The 23,214-nt window shown below is 37.4% G+C and overlaps 1 pseudogene; it reads right to left on the minus strand.

Moving 5' to 3' along the window:
• Window positions 1-125: 125 nt before the first annotated feature.
• On the minus strand, window positions 126-22,823 carry LOC117424777 (coiled-coil domain-containing protein 57-like; annotated as a pseudogene).
• Between the last annotated feature and the right edge of the window lie 391 nt (window positions 22,824-23,214).

A 23,214-nucleotide genomic window follows, 5' to 3' on the forward strand; every position in this document is an offset into this window, starting at 1 on the left:
AACACTAGAACCGCCTTTTACAATACATGTTTTTATTTGAATATAACCTACAATAGTGTGTGTATATATATATATATATATATATATATATATATATATATATCTACACACACACACACACAAATTTTGTACGATCAGAAAACAGCAAAGCTGCAGGCTGCAGCAGCTCGCCCTAGATTCTGTCCTGAGTGAGAGTGACACACACACAAGAGAAATCATGTTACTGCTTTTATTTTTACAGTTTTGTATGTACATAATCCTGTTTACACACTAGTTTCGTTTGAAATGTTTATTAAATATTTTTTTTTTTTTACATTTTTTGTAGTGCTTTATAGTTAGAAAATAAACCCTTTATGTTTAATTGTTCATTTAAATATGGCTTTTTGGCTGTGCAGATGTTTGATATGATGTGCTTGAATAAAACTTTTGAGTTGTATCCGATAGTTTGTCTTTCATTTTAATACTGATGATGTTTAAAATGTACCCTAATGACTGCCGTAATTTAAGTACACTCCAGGGTGTATAATTTGACACTGATAGTCACTTCTAAAACATGAGAGAAACAGGTTCACTTGTTTTATTTCAAAATGATTTACACAGGTTAGAAGAGCAAGGCCCAAAGCCTGATATATTAGAATAAAACAGAAAGACTAAGCAATTCAAACTGAAATACATATCAGACCATAGCTGAAAGGAATAATGTTCTAAATCTGAGTAAATGCTCAATCCAAGATTGCCAATAAAATGTACCTTGGTGCCATGCCCAGTCTGTAACACATTGTGCCCTCATGTACAATAGCATGGTCTCTGACCTGAAGTTGCAGTCTCACGCTATTGCAGTGCAATTAAAAAAAAAAAAAAAAAATCATAAAGGGCATTATAAATAACAGGATTTGTTTCGCATGTCACAAAAGCCTGAATTACAGAACCATTTAATACACTTTGTGCATTTCTCTGCAGTCAAAGCTCATGGGAATTAGAACATAAATAATGGGACTACACATTTGGATATAGTATGTGGGTGTTCACGTGCAAACCTTTCAACTTGAGTTCTATAAGAAATGAGTCTAAGGCACTGTTCACAGCTTTAGTCCATCTTCCTGGAGTTGTAACTTTCTGTGGCACAAACCAATATATATCCATGCATATGTTTAATTTTTTTTGTATTATTAATTAATTGTCAGGATTGGTTTCACAATATTTGCAAGACAGAGGAGACAACTGCCACACAGTACCATAATGATCTATAAAAACATCTCATTGTAAAAACGATTTTTAAAAGATGCATCAAAAGTATACAAACTAACTGTACAATATACACAATTCATTTAAACAGGTTGTACTTCTGACCAGTAGAAAGGTATATAAATGAGTATGTAATTATAACATGCTCCTCTCATTGTTTTATATTGTAGTTCTGTAGCTTTGCAGTGTGGTGTTTAATTTACACTTGGACAAATGTTATTCGATATATGAGGGAGACAGCTGTTTCTATGTTCACTTGGTCAAGTTTTATTTTATAGGCAAAGCTCCATGTAATTATGTTAACATTATAATTTTTTTTAAAACACAGCATTCTCTATGTATCTTTAAACTCAGGATGTCTTTTTAAATGTGCAGCAAGCTCAGTTTTGAAGGCACAGCTATATACTGTCAGGAGAAATTCTTCCCAATTTGCTTTTGAAAAAGGGCTAAAAGCTGTCAAATAAGGTCATACATTTATTTTAGGGAGTCCTTTAACAAGTGGTTAATACAGAATTTTTGTTGACCTGCAAAAGGAGTTACTCTGTGTTGTTAACTCATTCTACTGTTGATAGGCAAAAGAAAAATAAGTTTGCACTGGAGCAAAAGCACGGTACACCTAGGCCAAGAGTGCTGTTTCACCATTCTGTTACCCATCATCAGTCAGATTCAGATCTCCTGTGTAACACAGCTATCTCCTGCTGTTTAATTTGTAACTCCTGATATCGTCTGCTATAGATCAATATCTGAACCAGACAGTCATATCGGAGCAGCGTGATGCGTAAATATAATGCAACTCATATGCGATAACCTCTTATCAGTTATCAGATTAACCCTAAATACAGTGAGGCTTAATACAGGCAGCTAATTATCTGTGTTACACCAGTAGTTGATTTAAGCATAACTGTCCAACCTGGAACTTAGAAAACCTAGAAAATAATCCTGATATGGTGACTTTATTTGTGTTCTGCATTCAGTGCACAGTATTTACAAGAAGTGTGAGAAACATTTAACTGATTATATGAAATGAACTATTTTTATTGCAACACAGTGCATCAGAGATATGATAAAATGAGCCTTGTGACACAGACCTACCCAACACTACATGCATCACCTCATTCAAGTACCCTTGCTTCCAGTCCCTGAACTCCCTTGCACTTTGCTTGCTAATTTCATACACAGCTAATGCAATACTTGAGTCAGCATTTTGTCAGCCGACCAGAATGTGCCTACCAGTCTGCTTTAATCAATAAAGTAGCAGAGAGGTGCCAAGCTAGAACTGTCCAGTACAACTGGCTCAGACTACAAGTTTCACAAGCTTACTTACTTTAACTCAGGGGTTTTCAACAGCTGACCCCTGGGGGTACTTCTAAAGGTCATAGGGGGTAAGCAGAACGACTCAGAAATGCACAAATAAAAATCAAAATATATTCATTTTTTTAACCTATTACAAAAAAAGATCACTAAAACAGTTATTGTAAAAGCCAACAGTGTTATTCTTTTCTTAATTATAATTTTTCTGAGCAGCTTTAGTAAATTTAGAATAACAAAGCAAGATTCTTTTTGCATGAATGTAATGACTTGGTGGTCAAGCGCCCTTGAGTTGTGAAGCAGAGCCCTTTATTTAAAGGGTAAATGATTCCACATAATTACAGTACACTTTGGAAAACAGGATGGAACGAGTTTTGGATTTTGTTAAGAATCAGTTAAAAATGTCTCCTAATCCAAACAAAGGGTTTAGCATATGCTGTAATATATGTTTTTTCTCACTCTGCTCATTTTAAACTGTGAAAGGGATGATTGTGTAGCTTAACCTCTAGTAACGTTTCCACCCTTACAAAGCTAAGCCAATTGAGAAAACTGGTCTCTACTATTACAACACACAGACTGTAAACTCAGTCTTTTAAGGTGAAAACCTGATCAAATACAGTATAATCTCTGCTTTGAAATCAGGCTAATAAAGTCTATGCCAATACCCATTAGCTAACTGCTGTCCTTGGGATTTTGCCAGAGCACAGTCAATGAGCATAGTCAGAAAACTTTATTAAAGTGAACTACAGCCAACTTTAGAAATGTCAAGGACAATTCATATTTTCTTGCACATGTCAAGTATTGTGGCTCTACATACCCATGTTCTAAAAAGAATAACCCAGAGTACTTCCGTATCAGGAGTTGGAATCTACATTTCTTTGAACAGCTTGACAGTCTATCATTTGCACTGCATAAATTTCATTTTTATACTGATATTACTTTCCTTTGCTGTACTTGCCGTTGTCTGTATCACAGGATTTTCTTTAGTTTAGATAACAAAGGTTTTTTTTTTTTCAGCTTTTACTCAGGAACATGCGCCGGAAGAAAAAGATTTTTCTTCTAAGCATCCCACTGTATCCGGTGCATGCTCCCTGCTACAGTGCTGATGCTTTGACTGAAATGAGAGGCATTGTGGGAACAGAAAACCAGCATTGTTGCCGGAGGGAGCGTGCTCTCGATATGCTGCAATCTATAGAAGACTTTTTTTTCCCTTGCGAATGCTCCTCAGTAAATGTTGAGAAATGTATGGTCCAGTTGATTTATGTGTGATTACAAATTTCAGAAGAGTTAGTATGTTTAAAACTATAACGCTGCGATATGGACAACACGTAACACAGTACAGGTAACGAAAGGATTTCTTCTTTCAAACCAAATGCTGCGATATGGACAACACGTAACACAGTACAGGTAACGAAAGGATTTTTTCTTTCAAACCAAAAGTATTCTGTAAAACCTTATTATAATTAAGTGTGGAATGTGGAATTATCGTTTCAATACGAAAACATGTGGCAATGCATACATAATTGCATTTTAATTACCATTGTTTATTATTAAGTGTCATTTGACACACGTATGTCCTATGTAGCTAGTTAATACTTTACGGGAGGGGACACGCGCACACATTTATGTCCTCACATACAGTACCATGCTCTGTGCCTTCCCGTGGCGTACAGACAGACGGACTTGAGCCTCTATCCAACATCTGCCAGATATCCTGGAGAGAGCTGTCTGCTCCAAAAGATGACATCAGGGGCTGTGATTGGCTGGAGAGAGGCCTCGTCTCAGGATACAATTGGCTGTGCTCAGGTCTGATGAGCTGAGGTGACTGGCTCAGTTCTGGAGGTGTATTCTCTTTCTTGCTTCCTATGGCTTGCTGCTTAGCAATAGAAGATGATTTATCATGTTATTAACAGGGTATCATACCAGGGATGAAAGAAAGTACAAAGGCTCCCAATATAGATATGGAAATACCTTAATGCATAATATGTACTCTGGTTGCTGGAGAATTCTAGGGAGAAAACATTTAAGTAAAAAGATAGAACATTTAACACATGAGCTGAAAACTTACATCTACAGTATGTTATACTATACTGTATTTGTAAACATATAAATAAAGGTTTAAATGCACTGGTGCATTTTGAGAAAATTGTATTTACAATACTTAGCAATTTCAAAGTTTCCTGCCCTAGTTGTACAGTTATTATTACTTAAAATGTACTCCAGTGTTTATATTTTCAAAGTCCTGTACCCCTTAAATATGAACGTACCTCATCACCATCGCCAGCTCTTGCATGCTGGCCCCATGGATTGCTCCTCTTTGCTTTTCTCCCATCCTCACTCTCTGAAAACGTGGGGTGTAAAATCGGGGGGGGGGGTCTTCTATACTGATCTCTTTGTGCGTACTGAAGCTCCTAGCAGACAAAGATAGGATTAGTTTACAATGAAAATAGGGCAAAATGGTTGTCAATGTCTAATCAACATACTTAAATCGACAAGGATCAATGTATTATTAGATCAATTAGGGAAAAAACCCAGTTCATTTCAGTGTAGATTCCCTGCATCTTTAATGCCAGCTGGTGGAATTAATCTACACATGTTTGAATTATTTACCAAGACAGCAGCGAAGAGGCCAGCGAGAAAAGTCTGTTAGATGTACTTTAAACAAGCATGTCATTAAAACTTAAACAAAAGAAATCAACATGCTTAAAACCACCAATCTACTTAAAAAATATGTATATAATTTTTCAACTTTGTGATGTTAATGTTACAGTATATGTATGTTCATCTTTAATACAGCTATTAATTTACATGCCTGTCTAAATTCCCCATACCACCGCTAATTTAACTCTTGAATTACCCTACGTCCCTGCAAATGAGTAAAGAGAAAAATCTTCAGTATATACAGGGTGGTTACAATAGCTGTAACTGCATTCAGTCCACTACTGTCACCGCAGAATGCATCATTTCTGGAGTAGTGGTTAGGGCTCTGGACTCTTGACTGGAGGGTCGTGGGTTCAATCCCAGGTGAGGGACACTGCTGCTGTACCCTTGAGCAAGGTACTTAACCTAGATTGCTCTAGTTAAAAAACCCAACTGTATAAATGAGTAATTGTATGTAAAAATAATGTGATATCTTGTAACAATGGTAAGTCGTCCTGGATAAGGGCGTCTGCTTAGAAATAAATAATAATAATAATAATAATAATAATAATAATAATAACTGGTTGGAAGTATTTATTTATTACTGTTTCCACAGCAGCATTGTAAAGTTGCCAACTGAATATATATTTACCAAAAAAAATAAGGGTATCTCTCTCTCTCTCTATATATATATATATATATATATGGGCAGCTGGCTCTTTGACCTAAATAATATATATATATATATATATATATATATACTGTATGATTTCCATTCCAGCAGTTTCTAGACACTTACCTTGCAGCCCAGCTCCTGCCAGCTCAGCCCGCAGCTTGTTTCCCATCTCAATGGGAATGTATCGCACCACCTGCTTCAGTTTGGCCTGTAGCGTCTGCACATTCACTTTCTCGTACCTGTTGAGACTGGCTCCCGGACCTGACACATACAGCTGTTGCCGCAAATGCAGAATCTGCTCCTGCAACTGACTGACCATTTCATTCTTGGAAGGTAAGCAGAACAAGAAAAAAAACAACATAATGCACCTTAAAGATTAAAGTCAACAGAAATAGTCACTGACAGTGACTAAGAACTACAACTCAGTACCACAGTGCAGCCGAAAGAGAGCCTTAAAGGAAGGGTAAATATTGAAACTTGTGGAGAGGTACCTGTTCAACCAAAACTGGAGCTCGTCGACTTGCAATGTCTAACTTCAAGGCAGAAACCTACAAAACAAAAAAATATTTTAATAAAAAAATGAGCATTTTAAGTGTGAATCATGAATACACAGTACACAACAAGTACAAGCTGAAAGCTGTGGGACAGCTTGCAAACATAAGGAAAAAGACCTAGGTAAAATGCACTGTAGGTAAACATAGTTTGTACAATAGTAGGTTTTCACTGCTGAAGTTCGTCTCTGTTCACTCTCTTGCTATCTGTCTAGGAATTCATCTTTTGCTGCTTGTTATTAGTTAAAGTGGCTATTTTTGCTTGCTTCCCAATGTCCTGTTTACCTAAATAAATTGAGAACATGCATATATATATATATATATATATATATATATATATATATATATATATATATATATATATATATATATATATATATATATATAATAGGACATAATATCTAGGAATGTTGGGAGAAAAAACGCATGGTCTAACAGAAGACTGTTCTGCAAAGTGCTGCAGACCATGCCTGACATCAGGCAGCCAATCAGGTTCGTTAGAATCATATGTTGCAAAAAATGTATTGCCTCATCATTAATTCTGCAATATTCAGATAAGGTTTATCCTTGACATTACTACATTCTGTTTGTTTCTCTTAAACATGATCAGATTAAAGTAACTATGAATAATACAGCATGCACACAGCTCCATAATCCATGTGTCTGATCCATGACAGCTAACTGAAGAAGCTGATTTTGTAAATAAATGATGTATTTTAGTTAACTATATTGTGGACCCCCTAGGAACAATATGTTTTAACATTCATCATAGCCACTAAGAACTAACCGCAGAGGCATTAATCATAAAGTATTGTGTTATATTAAAGACTTCTTAAAGACAGCTTTACCTTTATAGGCAACCACAATACAGTAATTTCCTCAATAACCTGATCTGTTCCACATCTAATTGGAAAGTGTGGTCCCCACTTTTAAAATCTGCTTTTTGCTCTCACTTCATTCCCCAGTGTAACAGCCTCCAGGTTTTGCTGCAGGTTACCCTTGAAGTACTCCTCAGCCTCCTTGCGAGCTTCAGTCAGTTGTAACTCCAGTCCTGCTACGCGATCCCGCAGCCCAGCTATCTCCACACCACTCCTCTTGTCTGATTGGACAGGTTGTAACGAAGCTCGTCACAATGATTTTGCTTCAGACGTACCTAGGACAGAGAGTCAGAAACATATGTTGCAAGTCATTAATTATGTTTCTGATGTACAGTAACTCCTGTTAGATTTTGTCTTTTTAATATTTCTTCCCTGTCTCATTGAATCACCTACAGTATAAGACAGACATACAGGGGGAGAGAGGAAAGCAATCCTCACACTGTGATTTTACCTGCTGTGTGAGTTGAGTCACTATGGGCTCCTGCTGAGCGACCCTGGCCTCCTGTTTTTTCAAAGTTGTAGCAATGGAGAATTTTTCAGCTCTAAGACCGCCTACAAGAGAGAGAACAGTTAATGACTTTAAAACAAAGTTTTTAAAAGACAAACTTGATAGCACGGTGGTACATTAGGCATCTGATTAAACTGGCAGCCCCAAACAGAGCAGCCGAATCAAAGATAAAAACACAATTTGCATCCTGTCCTTTAAAATATCATTAAAAAAAGTATATTATTTAACATAACTATGTATAGAAAAATGTGATGCCTACAAAGTTATGGTAATTTACATCAGGCAAGTGTTACTGGGATTATTTGTTTGTCTCTGTGTCCTTTGATTGTCACAACTGTTTTTATTAAACAATTAACATTATCTCACAAAATACTGACAAAGAACTGAACAATTCAGGGAGCTTGCACTGTTGCTAAATGCATTTGTAGATTTTCCAGCTGGAAGTTGAGAATGTGAACAGATTATGGATCTTTTACATCACTGGAAGGGATGGAGAATAAGGGAATATAATGCCATCAATTTTACAGAACCCTTGGAATTTACCTATGGTCTCACTGAGAGTGTGAGTGTGATTCTGGAGGTAAGCGTTGTCTGCAGAGACTGGGAATCCTGGGAAAGGGTCTGGTGTCTTACGGGGAGCCTTTAATGTCTCCTCCAGCTGTTCCTCCTGTTGTCTGCATTTCTCCTTCAGCTCTTTCACTTCATCTTCTAGAGACCTGATGTACTCTGGAACATGAAGTTCTGTCTTAAATCAGGGTGTAGAATAATCCACAAGGCTTCAGTGACAAAGTAACCCTTAACATGGTTTCTAATAGGGCAGATGGTCTGTTTCTGAACCATCACTTTGTACAACTCTGTAGAAGTGATAAAACACAATAAAGAAAGCACTTACAAGTCTGGGTACTTTATATGTTTTGGGGGATGCTGGGATCAGGTCGCTGAGTGAAATCGCCCTTTGTCAGCACCCCCTGCTCAAAACCTGTCCCCGAGAAAGAAAACAAAATAGAAATGATATTAATTGTGGAAAGCACTTGCCCTAATTCAAATTCCCAGATTCCACAACTGAAAGGAAATAACCTTTATCATATTTTCATTCTTTTGGAGATAATCCAGTTAAACTACATCAGTATGGTAATATCAGAATGCAGAGCTATGTTTTTCATCTTTGACATTGCAACTGCAGACATTCTATTAAGGGAGGTCATTTTAGTGTAAGGGAATCTGTTTTACACAAAAACTTCTTAAAAGAGGGGGCTCCCGAGTGGCGCATCCAGTAAAAGCACTCACTAGAGTGCAGGATGCGCTCTATAGCCTGGACGTCGCGAGTTCGAGTCCAGGCTATTCCACAGCCGATCGTGGACGGGAGCTCCCAGGGGGCGGCGCTCAATTGGCCGAGCGTCGCCCGGGTGGAGGGAGGGTTAGGTCGGCCAGGGTGTCCTTGGCTCACCGCGCACCAACGACCCCTGTAGTCTGGCCGGGCGCCTGCGGGCTTGCCTGTAAGCTGCCCAGAGCTACGTTGTCCTCCGACGCTGTAGCTCTGAGGCGGCTGCACGGTGTGTCTGCAGAGTGTAAAGAAGCGGACGGCTGATGGCACACGCCTCGGAGGACAGCGTGTGTTCATCTTCGCCCCCCCCCCCCCCCCCCCCCCCGAGTCAGCACAGGGGTGGTAGCGGTGAGCTGAGCCTAAAAATAATTGGGCATTTCAACTTGGGGAGAAAATAATAAAAACTAATTGGCAACGACTAAATTTATTTAAAAAAAAAAAAAAAAAAAACTTCTTAAAAGAGCCAATGGAATCCGAACACTCAAAAGTACTATCCCAGCTTTTTGTTATCTTTGCAATAAATAAGGTATGAGAAATCCCCACTAGATGGCACTATTATAAACAAAGTTCCATTTACTACTATGATCTTTTTTGTTTGATTCTGAGTAAACACATTTTTTTATTGTATCTAAATAAAACTGATTTTAAATTTCACAAATGTCCAGTTTTATTTATTAATGGGAACTGTTCATCCATAAAAAAGAAACACATATATTTTTGTATTATAAGGAGATAACTTCAAAAACACTTCTCTAGGGTAATCACCTATTATATAGGAGATTTTGACTCACGTATCACTGTATTAGAGAAAGACAACATTGTTGTCATTGTTCAACCCATAGTATCAGCACAATGAATCAATACTGTCAGTTTTTTTTTGTTTTTTTTTTTCTGTGCAACTGCAATATTCATTCACCAGGTAGCACTATTGGCCAAAATACAATCATATTAAATATTTATTGGGAAAGTGATTCATGATACATGCACACCACATTTTCTACAACTATTTTCACATTGTTATGCAGTTAATATCTGTTCTTTCCAAGGGCAGCCTCTTTTTATAACAGACAGCTATAACTGACATCTGAGAGTGACATAGCAGTCAGCTGGCTTGTCCACAAATGATAACTTTTGAAAATCCTGATGAAAGTTAGCTCACTTTTTAAGGTCCTTTTGTTTTATATCAGTTCTAAAAAAACAAGGAGTGTCTGTATTTGTCAACAGGAATATAATCCCTGCCCTGACTTGCCTAGCTCTTTTGGAATGCAGCCACTATCACCTTCTATTTCTAAGCTTTCTGTCTGGAGCAATTCCAAGTAACCAAGGACACAGTGTAGCTACAATAAATAATGTGCAAGGTTAAAGTTCGAACTTCCCTCCGTTCCAATGGATGCTCTCTCCAGACTAGAGTTTATGTTTCAGTTCACCAATGCCAGATTATAATTTTTTTATCATTTTTATTTTTTTTAATTAAAAAATGTACATGCTCCAGGGAAACCACATTAAATTGGCACATCTTGTTTGTAATATCAAGAGGGACCCAGGAAACAAAAAGTAGATTCCATTCTATTCAAATGCTTCAAATTGCCATAGTGATCTTATTCAGCAAATTTTCATGAAATGTAATGGGCATCACAACGCCAGACACAGACATGACAAAACAGTGACTCAGCTTGAATCATATCAGAAAGCGGACTGGCCATTTAGATTTTCCTATTAGGCCAACATCAGATTTGGTACTTTTCCCTTGAAGAAAAATTCCCTTGTTTCAACGATGGGCTTGTCTAGGTTAAGTTTATTTTTTAATTCAAAACCTGAGTGCTTACAGGAGAGAAACAAACAAAAAAAAAAACTAAATGGCACGGTGACTTCCAGGTAAATCGTTCGGATTCTTACAACCCAGGTCACCTCTTCTGTTATTACTACACAAGGTGCTGAAAAATAATTAAATGCCCTAAAAAGTCTCATCTGGATTAGCCCCTCTCCTTTGACATTTTTATAAACCTTTGAACACCAAAGATCCTTTTTAGAAAAAATGAAAAATTATTTATTACAGAGAACAGTCTATAAAAGATCAATTGCAAGTTGTTGAATACCAAAGACTCCTAACATAACATTCTGTTTAATATGGTCTATGAATTGCAAACAGAGAAACACAAAATTAAAAAGAGATCCCATTTCTTTTGCATACTGCGCATTGATGCAAAAATACTAAACAAACAAAAAAAGCAGAGATGAAAAAACAAAACATGCAAAAGCACAATGTCTCCCAGGAAACCCAGGCCATGGTAACGCAGCCTTGAAAACATTTTTAAAATATCTGCATGTGAACTTGGCTTGTTTCTGTGATGTGTCTGGGTGGAATTTAGTACTTAAATACAATTTAAAAAAATATATATACCAAGGAGAAAACAACAGAGCAATGACAGTCATCTAGAAATAAATACTGCATCACCTTAACTTTTGCATTATTTATACATTCTCAGCACTCTTCATTGTATTCAGTACATTTCAGTTCCTTTTGAAAGAACTCATTTTGCAGCCAAGCTCTCCATAAACAGCATTTCCCCCCTATTCACCTCCACTGATGAAGCTGTGCAAATTCAATAGGCTTGAAGCACCAAAGTACCTGAGCCGGCCAGGGGATACAGGAGTACATGGCAGCTTCTTTTACAATGTATCTGCCCCAGCACATTCCTGTCCTCGATTGGCGATGTGTTCCAAGTCACTTTTTTGTTTTATATATTAAAGCCAGAAGTAACAAACTGGCTTTTTTAAAGAAATATATTTTTTATATAACTCTTCATTTCCTGTCCCTAGGGAGTCTTTTTGTCATTCACAACTTTCTTATTGCATGTTTTACAGAAGCTCATAAACAAGGTTGCCAAAATGTTTATGAATAGTACAATGCATTCATAACAATTTCAAAGTGACCTTTTCATTTTTGTATTCCTGGATACAACCCTCCTCCTATTCACTTACTCGCTCAACCAGGCAGCAATATGTATGCAGTTCCATGATGCAAGCTTTCTGTGAAGGGGAAACAAGTACTGTTCCCAAATTTCTGGTTAGCTTCCAGGAATAACAAGCTTACTAACAATATATTCTGTTGTATTTGTTTCCCTGTTTGCAATTCTTAAATAGCATACACAAATTGACATTTAGGCTGTGCCAGCAAAAACAAACCAAAAAACATGTTGATTAGCATGAATCTACTTTAAACAATGCCTCCCACATCACGACACTGGTGCTCAATCGATGCTCAATCGATTTTTAAAAGCTGAACGGCATAGAGTTTAGGTGGTTTTAATGTATGACTTGTGTTAACTAATCCTACACTTAAGACGTGCTTTATAACTAGTTTATTAATGCTTATCAGCTTTATAAGCTCAACCTAGCTTGTCATTGTGCAGATGATTCCCAAAGTGCTATTTAAAGCCTTGTAAATAATGTGTGGTCTGTTGAAGACTACACACGGTCTTGCACTACCATGTATTTGTTTTGGAAAGATCTAGACGTAAACAAATATATTCAAAATGAGAAAACAAACAAAATAAAAGCTTTAAAATTATTCTTTTCAGAATTGATCAAAACATTTTTATAAGGAATCTGAAACATCTTTACTGGATTTCTCACATATTTTTCCACATAACTCCCATTCAACACAGCAATAAACTATTGGAAATTAGCTTACATATTAGGAAAGGGCTATCCTAAAAATATATTCGGTCAACATTTCCGCTACCTGTGTCTCTCTCTCAGAATGAAATCCATGTTTGCGTAAAGCAGCCATGGATCGGTCCCTCTCGAGGGTCACACTTCGCACCAGCACATTCATATCTTGCAGCTCCTGCTCCTTCTCCAAATGTTCAGCCATAGTCTGGAAAGTATGGTAGACCCAGAGTATCAGCTTACTCTGTGCCTACACCATTGTGGTATACAGCTGCCATGTGGATACCCAGGATTCTAAGGAAACTTAGCAGCCTGAACTAAACAGTTTTAAAATTTTAAAAAAACTAAAGCAATGGTAATGCTATTTTTCTCATGATTAACTTTAAATTCATTTAATGGAAGTGTGTTTTGCATTACTCTTTGTAATGTATATTTCTTATATGTAAAGTTTAAACTGTACTTGAACATAGAAGCATTAATACAAAATGAAATGCTTTTCTACCAAACTTGTTGGAAGTATTACAAAACCTCAGCATACTGCAGTTTTACATTTGGGACTTTCTCGGAGCAAGAATTAAACAAAAGTGGATTTCTTTAATGAGGTCAGTATTAAAAACAACCATTTGGTGTGTTGACTGGTAATTTCTTCCCACTTGAAACAGTTAGTATGTCAGAGATTATCCATTGGAATTGTTTACCAAGCTCCTTGTTTCAAAGGGGAAGAAACTTGCTGTGCACAACCCTTGTGGTCATGTTTATGCTGACCTTATTACATAAATCCACCTTGCTCAGGCTTGCTCAGACAGCCCCAAGTGTAAAATATGAAGTCTTTCACAAATAAACTTAATAATTACTTAATAATATTGGAAATTTGAAAAAAAATTGGGTTTTATATTCATTCTAAAATTCTAATTCTAAATACCTCACCCACCTCATCTCGGGCTTTACAGTGACCCTGAATCAGCTTCTCGTTTTTTTAAGTATTGGTCTCTCTCTGCATCCTCACAGCGCCTCTGCCAGTCCAGCTCTGCCTGTACCTTGGCCTGCTCCAGACTGCGCTCACGCTCCAGAGTTTGAAACAGCTGATGTTTGTACCCGAGACAGAGACAGAGAAAGAGAAAGAGAAGACATGGATTACTAGCTCAGCAAAACACTCTGCAGGCTGACATCCAGCTGCTAGCAATTTGTATCCTTTTTTATTGTTCCAATTGAGTACAGAATGCCCAACTCAAGTTCTCAGGTGAGAGATTGCGACTTGTCAGCAATTAAATGGAAAAGTGTGGTACAGAGTACATACAAAGGCTTGCCCTATATTTCAGTCACCAGGGGTATCCATCCCCAGGGGGATAAGAAATAATGTTAACTGAGCATTAAACATATTATATACCAATCCCATTTGCTCTTCTTTTGCAAATACACTACATACAGCACTTCCTGTAATTATAGTGATTAATACTTCTAATAATTGGACCCTCACCTCTCCACATCCTCCTTATATCTGACCAGCTCTGTCTTCACCTTGGACCTCTGTTCTGCCAGAGACTGGACCTGCATATCCTTTGCAACTGTTTTCTTGGACACCTGAACAATGTAAGCGTCCCAGCCTGATCACATTGTATCCAGCTCACCGCAAAGCCTGGGACAAAACAACAAAGAACATGTATATGGTCTATGAAAATGTTGGCTTTTGCATCTGTATTGTGAACACAATATGTTACAGAGGGTGTATATGTGATACACCAAATGCCATTGCAGGTATTAGAGGTATTAGTTCAGTACAGGCAAAAGAAAGGCCACTACTTTACAACTCATCTACAACCAAAAAATGAGGTTTAAGAATTATGAATAAACAAGGAGAGCTGTTCATTGCATTTAGCCGATTAGGATTTATCATAGTCGTATGAATATGAATACATCCTAAGCTTTTTAATCCAAAGAACAGTACTGCTTGTTTAACAGTGATTCCCTGTGACAGCAGAAACCAAGCAGGCACGACCACTTGACACTAATGGGTACAGCACAGACTACTGAACACAATGCAAACGCATGCTTGTACATGTCTAGCATCCCGTATTTGAGATTTAAAAAGTCGACTGCAGAATGACTGTGTGGTTTCAATATTGTTTTTATTTTCACAGAAGGTTTTTTCTGTGAATAACCATCTTAAATAAATACTTTATGTACACTAAATCATTTAGTTTAAACAGCCTTTTGTATCTATGCTGAAGATATATGCAGTGAATCCCAATGACAAAAAACACAATAAAAAAAATCTATCTGCTTTTTCATATACCAAAAATAAATCTATTAAATATTTAACTGATTTAAATTTAACTTAAATTTAGAATGCATTATCAGAATGTAAGATCAAGTGCTAAAGATTATTATTATTATTATTATTATTATTATTATTATTATTATTACTATTATTTTAATAATATCTAGGTCAGCTTTCTTAAAGACATTGAGAAATGCCAGCTTGCTTGTTCATATGTTAGTTATGCAAGGTTCTTCTGCAGCTGTTCCACTAATTGTGCTGGTTCTCTGCATCTTGAGAAACAGAGGTTTCATTCCAACCTTGCTATATTAGCTCAGAGATCTGCCTGTATAAATAGCAAGAATGAACAAGACACATTGCAAAGCAGTTTCAGCCAATCCTAGGGAAATTCAAATCTATGAGCCAGGCAGTGAGAGTACTATTTCAAGTCGTAGACAGGGATTTTAGACCTTGATAATACATAGCAGGATGGATTGGCATCTAAAGAGAACACAAAAGATTTGTGTCTACAAACTAATTCATCAGTGCTGACCCAGCACAGGCCATTGACTGGCACTCCACTCTGATCTGCTCTGTCAAAACAACTCTTAAGAGTTGCTGTAGACAATGCAATTGCTTACAAGGGGAACTGACAAGAAGGAGGATGAGTCTTGTTAAATAAATCAGTATGGTGGCATGGTGCTTTTCATTGACTGTGGAAGCATGAAGGCGGGACATAACCTTTTAACTAGAAAAATGTTAAAAACTACAACAAGCAGCCAGGAAGATGAAATAGCTGGAAAAAAAGGTGAGGCTATCAAAATTGAATGGCTTCCAAAAATATTACCCTCATGGGTTGATGCGTATGTATTACATTACTGTTGTTGTTGATTGATTGATTTATTTAGACACTATCGCTACTTGATCATTTTATTCCTTTAAGTTACTTTTCCAGCTGCTCTTCTTTCTCCCTCAAGGTGTCTACGAGGTTCCACTCCAGTCTCCGCTTCTCCATTTCCAGGGTCTCCAGGCTGGTCTGCAGCTCCCTGAGGTTCTTCTCCAGGTCCTGAACCTGCCTCCTTCACTGTCACCAGCACTGCGTCCCTTTCACAGGCAAAACAGTCCAACTCCTGGTGTCTGCACATCAAACAAGACAGTATTCTGTATGCTCTTTTCACCTTTGCAAAAGGTAATGCATATACAAAACGGCAGTGATTTACTATTTTTTAAATCCAATTTCTGATGATACCCAAGTCAAACTTACTTTCTGGTGAATATTTATTCTTCTTTCTTCCAGTTTAACTCCAGCACATCAAGTTTATCTTCCAGTTCGTTTATCCTAAAACAAAAAAAGGAAAAAATGACATTAGATAATATTACATTAATGAAAACTAATGTTTTACAAAACAGTTTTAACATGTTACACTTTCTTTCTTGCTGTTTTGTGTTCTACAAGGACCTTTATTTGAACATTATATTTTTTTGCCAACCCTGTTGTATTTGTTACCGTGCAAAGCATTCCCAAACCCATACTACAAAGGCATGATCTGGGAAACATTTCATTAATAACCCATATAAATACTGAAAGTGGTTTCACTGGTAATATTGCAGGTACTAAAATAGCATTCTCTGCATTTGGCTTTACAAATACAGTACATATTTCTATTCAACATGTGTGACATTAATTAGATTAGATGATTAGATCTTATGTATTTACCTTGAGCTCATGTGAGAAAATGACATTGCTCATCTCATCAAGTCTCAGATTGAATTCATGCTCTCTCCTTCTCATCCCACTGTCAAACTCCACCATCAGCGCCTGAAAAATGTATAATAGGTGATTTATATTTAGATACATGCATGTACATCAGGTTACAATGCTTTATGCCACACATGTACTATGATATATTACATACAACTCTAGCTCTAGCTTCATTAAATATAGTAATAAGGTTTCATCTCTCACTGGAGAACCTGAGGCTTTCACATCTTCTCTTCTTATTAAACACAACTGAGTAGGGGGGGCAAGAAGCCAGACATTCCCTGGGCAGCTGGACTCAAGCCACAAATACAACATAGGTGGAACTGTTGCACAGCAAAAGCAGTACTCTAGTAACCCAAGCCTGTGATTAATCACATTATATATTTTTGGCACCTGGAGCTCTCAACTTGCTATTCAGGATAATTCATGTAGATGGTTTGCATTGAGTCATCTTCATTTTTTGTGTCATATGGAGGCTTCTGGGTAGTCTATCTAACCTCAAACAATAAGCATCAATATTTATAGTAAAATAAATAAAGCAGAAGCGCAAATCAATTTACAATAAATACGTTTTACAATGCATTCTAGACCTACAGCTGTAGATCTCATTGCAGATGTTAGAAATGACAACCAATTCCCTGTATTTTCTCATATGGGCTCTAACACAGGGGTAGCCTCACAGTTGAAAGGTTAGATACTGGTCAGCAGAAAGCTGTCAGAAGCTTTAGCTGCTGGATGATTAGTAGAGACCCCAATCACCCAACCACAGGCAATATGTCATCAAAATGTTGGATTGGTAACACTGTATATTGATTTAAAGAAGACATAATATCATGTATACACATCACATTCTGTATGGAAATAAGATTGCTATTATATAGCACTTAGAGCTTGGTTTAATCATAATTAATTATGAGCGTTATTGGAACACCACACATTATTTGTCGAGGTGTGAGGCTCCTTGTAAACCTGGCATATTTCCAACTGCTATGCAAAGGAAGTTGTTGTTTACAACCATGGTCTTGCAAAGTTAATTAAATTTTGAAGCCTTAGAACAATTTGCCAGGTCTGACACTTACAATTCTTTCTATTTAAATACAATAATATTATCTGTGATCCTTCAAGCTAAGAGGGAATGTTTTATAAGGTTTTAAATATAGAAAAGCAGTCAACTAAATGGCCTCTCCCGGCTTGATTCAATGGCTGATTTACAGTGGGCACTGGCAGGTACCTGTTTCTGTAGTGCCAGCTCCCCCTCCACCTCCTGGATCTTCCTCTCCAGCTCTCGTTTCAGCTTCTCGTACTCCTGGCGATACTGCTGGATGTCACAGTCCTTCAGGCTGAATCAAATGAAGAATTAAATTGAAATGAATCACTGATCCTTTTTGGCAGGTAGTTCAAAAGTTTATCGTTTAAAATAGAATGATTTACTGAATGAGCTGTCCTTATTTTTGTTGGTTGATGTCCAGGACAGTTACATTGCGGTATGGATAGTCAAGACAGATTGGGGTCAGTTTACAGTTTACAGAGGATGTGTTCAAGGATCTTGCCCTTGTAACCTTGTAGGGCACTCCCCTGCAGTTTTTCATTATTAGTTGAGTTAGCAGTATGCACTAGCTTAACTAGTAGAACAAGACTCAATGGAGAATGCACACACGAGTATTCAATATTGTACTTTTACTCTTGGGGATTTAATTTTTTTTTTAACACTGGAAAGGATTTCAGACAAAAGTTAAAGTAAAGCTAACAACTATCCTATTTCACTAAGTCAGCATTAATACAGTGCAAGTCTGTGGAATGGTAGGTTTTATATTCCTTTGAGCTTTGAGGCCATTTAAGTTTAATTATTATTATTATTTATTTCTTAGCTGACGCCCTTATCCAGGGCGACTTACAATTGTTACAAGATATCACATTATTTTTACATACAATTACCCACTTATATAGTTTTTTTTTTTTTTTTTTTTTTTTACTGGAGCAATCTAGGTAAAGTACCTTGCTCAAGGGTACAGCAGCAGTGTCCTCACTGGGATTTGAACCCACGACCCTCCGGTCAAGAGTCCAGAGCCCTAACCACTACTCCACACTGCTGGACCACAACAGTGGAAACAGTGGAGAACGGCAGATTTGCAGTTAAAAAACCACAGTACCAGGGGATTTAGAGAGAGATGGGACTGTAACTCAAAAGTGGTTATGTAACTTTAATAAGATTAGTAAGATGTTAATTTCAATCACACACACCTTTAATGAATTCCTAAGGTATTTAGTTAAATAACTTCATTTAGTATCATATAGCAAAGCCGAGACGTATCAGAATAATGTATGCACCATGAAGAGTTTTTTTAAATCTAGAAGTGCTAGATATAACCCAAAAAGGTGAATCTGGCTCACTTATATAGAATCAATAAATAACCTACATTTTTAACATGGCATTCTTTGTTGCATGGTAAGAGCTCATTTTGCTATGACAGATCATGTGATGTTTATTCTTAGGACATAATTGTTCTTTGCGTGCAAGGAGTGTGTCAAGGTCCCCTTCCTCTAGCATTGTTCCCATAAGGCCTACAAACAGAATAGGTATTAGGACAAGAAAGTATGAGCCTTTGAACAAAGTTTCGAATTTAAACAAACTAAAAGAGTCACCAGGTCCTCTATAAATCATAATATTTTAGCTACTCTCCTGGCTAAACATCATGACATTTGTGCAGTATAGTCATGTACTACAATGCACACAGGTTTCCTGAAATTAAATTCTGTTGAATAACAAAATAGGATTTCAGCCAGGTTAGAATTCTTGCTTAATTTACAATCAAGAAGGTCATTTTTTCCAGTCTTTTTACATTCAGTATATTTACACCTTCAGTATTCAATTACACCTGGCCCTGTTTTATTTGCTAAAGTACAGTACATTATTAGACTTTAAATCTATACTGGGTTTTACTGTACCATGTAGCCATGTAGCTATTTCAGTGGTTGCAGCCTTGCCAAGACCTCTTTGTGAGCAGATACGGGTTACTGATTTGTGACTTCCCATAGTGATTAAGCCCAGTGCTGTGAGTCAGCACAGAAACGTTATATCCTCACCTTTTTATTCTCCAGCCTGCTTTTACAGATAATCCTGTCTGCTGCAGATGAAAGCCTACATTACGCATTCAAATTGTACGGTACCCCTTTCAGATGGTCGTTTCCTTGTTTTTTAAGGTAAATAATTTGCGCATGCCTGGTACCACGTTTTAACTTGTACCACAAAATAACACCACACCAGTATACATGATGGAAATCCTTTCGCTAATGCTGTTATATATGCACTCTAGACTGGACTACAAAGGAATAGTAATTAGACTAGCACTAAAGTGTTACTATATGGGGCAGCAGTGTGGAGTAGTGGTTAGGGCTCTGGACTCTTGACCGGGGGGTTGTGGGTTCAATCCCCAGTGGGGGACACTGCTGTTGTACCCTTGAGCAAGGTACTTTACCTAGATTGCTCCAGTAAAAACCCAACTGTATAAATAGGAAATTGTATGTGAAATAATGTATAATGTGATATCTTGTAACAATTGTAAGTCGCCCTGGATAAGGGCGTCTGCTAAGAAATAAATAATAATAATATTTCGACTTGTACCACACTGAACTGGATTCGTGCCAAATTTAAGTGGGAAGAAAAAAAAGCCGTGGATAAATCAGCTTCTTGATGGATGTTACGGAAATAAATACTTGCCATACAATTTGCACTACAAAACGTCAATATCAACATTAAAGCACGATAAACTTATTTACAAACATATCTTAACATTTAGTTAATTACACACAGTGTATAGCATCAAATATGTCTTACCTCAGTTAAATAATAATTTATCATATATATTTTTTTTCTGTCACTTCATTTCCTGTTTTTTTTGTCAGTTGCAGTCTCATGCTTTGTTAAACAGGCCGCGTCTCCACTGTAACTATGGAAACCAGCCCGACCGGAGTTACAGGAAAATCGTCTCGATGTGGAAACTGCAGTGCTCGCAGTCATGGATGGTGGATAGTGACATGAACCTGTGCGGAGTTTTAAATGAATCATGTTTACTGTCTATGTTGACATTGGATATTAATAGTATTACATGAGTCAAAAAACCAGAGCACTAAGAGCAATAAGCTCACAAAAAAACAGGCTAAATCATTTCATGCAGTCAAGTCTGTATACTTCATCTGTGGTGAATGGTTTTCCCGTAACAGTGCAAGGTGAATAATTTTGTGTATTAAGAATGTTGGATTCTGTGGTTTATTATTGCAAGTCATTTAATATTGTACAATAAATGCTTTGTTATTATTAGCTTTGTTTGGGATTTAATAACACAAATTCAAACAGTTCACCCTGGTTTGTCACGTTTATAAACATGCTTTCTGCCAATTGTACGTAGCATTCATCAAGTTAGCCGTGCTCTACATTGAGAACAAAAGCAGGGCTCCATACAGATTAAACTAAAGATGCAAGATACGCTGCACAATACAAATGTTCAACAAAACATTTATATAAAGCCCTTTTAAACATATACGCTACGAGGACAAGCTAAGAGAAATGAACTGGCCACGTTTTTCTTTGCTACCAAGCCTGTCCTGAATTGTTTTAGTTTCTGCTTCAGGTTCTGTCACTGGTTTGATCTCTTCATATCGTCCTAGTTTTTATGGCACGGCTTTTAAGTATTTTATAGCAATTTTAGTCGTACCACAAATATTGACTGTAGAGGCTTATTGATGTCCTGGGAGTTGAAAAAGTCCACTAAATCCGAAACCTCAAGAGGAACAGTCTTGACAAATGATGGAAGAGAGCGTCCTGTATTTTGAAAAGCTCCCGCTGGAGAAGTTTTCTTTAGGTGAATAGTCTACATGCCGTACAGTACTTTCTCTGGCTCGTGTGTTTGAGGCTGCATCGTTTTCTCAACGCGCTCTTTAAAACCAAGCGGCTCATAGCACAAGCCAGGGGATTTGCAGGGGATGTGTGGATGTGACAAAAAAAAGTGAAGAGGTTCTCGGAAATATGATAAGGGCGGAGTGCAGAGCTAATTCTGTAAAGGTCGGGAAAATATAATTAGATTGACAATTACTTGACTATCAAAAATATCTGTGTGACCGATCTTTGACCGGCTGTATTGAAAAGTCAAAGACATTTGAAAGGGCACTACCCGCACCCCACGACCAAAGGATCAGCTAGATCAGTCATGACTATACACTCACATTTTTGACCTTCATTATAGTGCGGACAGCACAAAATTCAATTTCATAGTGATCCCAGTCCTGAGAGAGTTATATAATTCTCTCACTCCCCTTTTTTGTGAAGTACCTTTGGTTTTTTTTGTTTTGTTTTGTTGCTTTTTTAAAAGTAACGAATAAAAATGCTGACGAAAATGGTGAGACGAACAGATGCTGTTGTGACAGGGCCTTTGAAACACATGGCAATGACATCAGTCACATGTCCTTTTACAGTGGCAAAGGAAAGAATGTTTAAGACAAAGGGGAAGTGTTGAGTGTTGGGAAACACATGTGTATAGCTAACTTTATCTTTGGAGTCATTGTTTTAGAAAATTACACAGAGCACATACTGTACAGATTGAACTGACCAGTCCACACTAGCTGAGGCCTCCATAAGTGAGGGTATCAAAGGCTGTACCAGCTAGCCCCCATGTTTTCTAATCGTTTACATTGAGGATTCAGATAGTCGATCTCACAGCAATCACAGCGCAGGAGGCAGGCAGGCGGACAAGAAGTCTTTCTAGCTCTGACTGGTTGGTTCGAAGATGTCAGGTGAAGCTCAGCTGGGACTCAGGCAAAAAGCTTACTGCATCATCTCAGGGGACAGTACATCACACCCACAGTATCATATGAAGAAAGCATTAGCTGTAACACATGGAGATTCACAGCAGGCCAGAGAATTACTCTGGCGTCTCTAAGGAGAGAAGCAGACGACCGATCTCAATGAGTCTTTCGTATTCAGGGCCACGCTGTTGATCCCCGACCATTAGCTCACAGGAATGCCTTATTCTATTAGTTACATGCTGATATTTAAGTAATTCTGATGCAGTACTACAAGTGATGCAGGACTACAAGTACCAGAATGCAATGCAATAGGAGTCAAAACAAACTCCCAAATTCTCCTGGTAAAGCCAAACTGTACCTGTACCTAGGTGAAATACTTGTTGTTTTGATGACATTCTGGCTACATTTAGCCAGTACAATATACAGTGCATTATATAAACATGAGGAATTCTTGAATTATTGTTGTGATAAAAAAATATTATCACCAAATAAGCAAAAGACCCTTCCCCATTTGTCCCTAGGTATTACCAGTTTCCATAACACTTCACTTGAATGAGATGGCCAGCAACTGGGATACACAGTTCCAGGCTGCTC

Source organism: Acipenser ruthenus, chromosome 19 (assembly GCF_902713425.1).
Source record: "Acipenser ruthenus chromosome 19, fAciRut3.2 maternal haplotype, whole genome shotgun sequence".
In the NCBI taxonomy this organism is placed as follows: Eukaryota; Metazoa; Chordata; class Actinopteri; order Acipenseriformes; family Acipenseridae; genus Acipenser; species Acipenser ruthenus.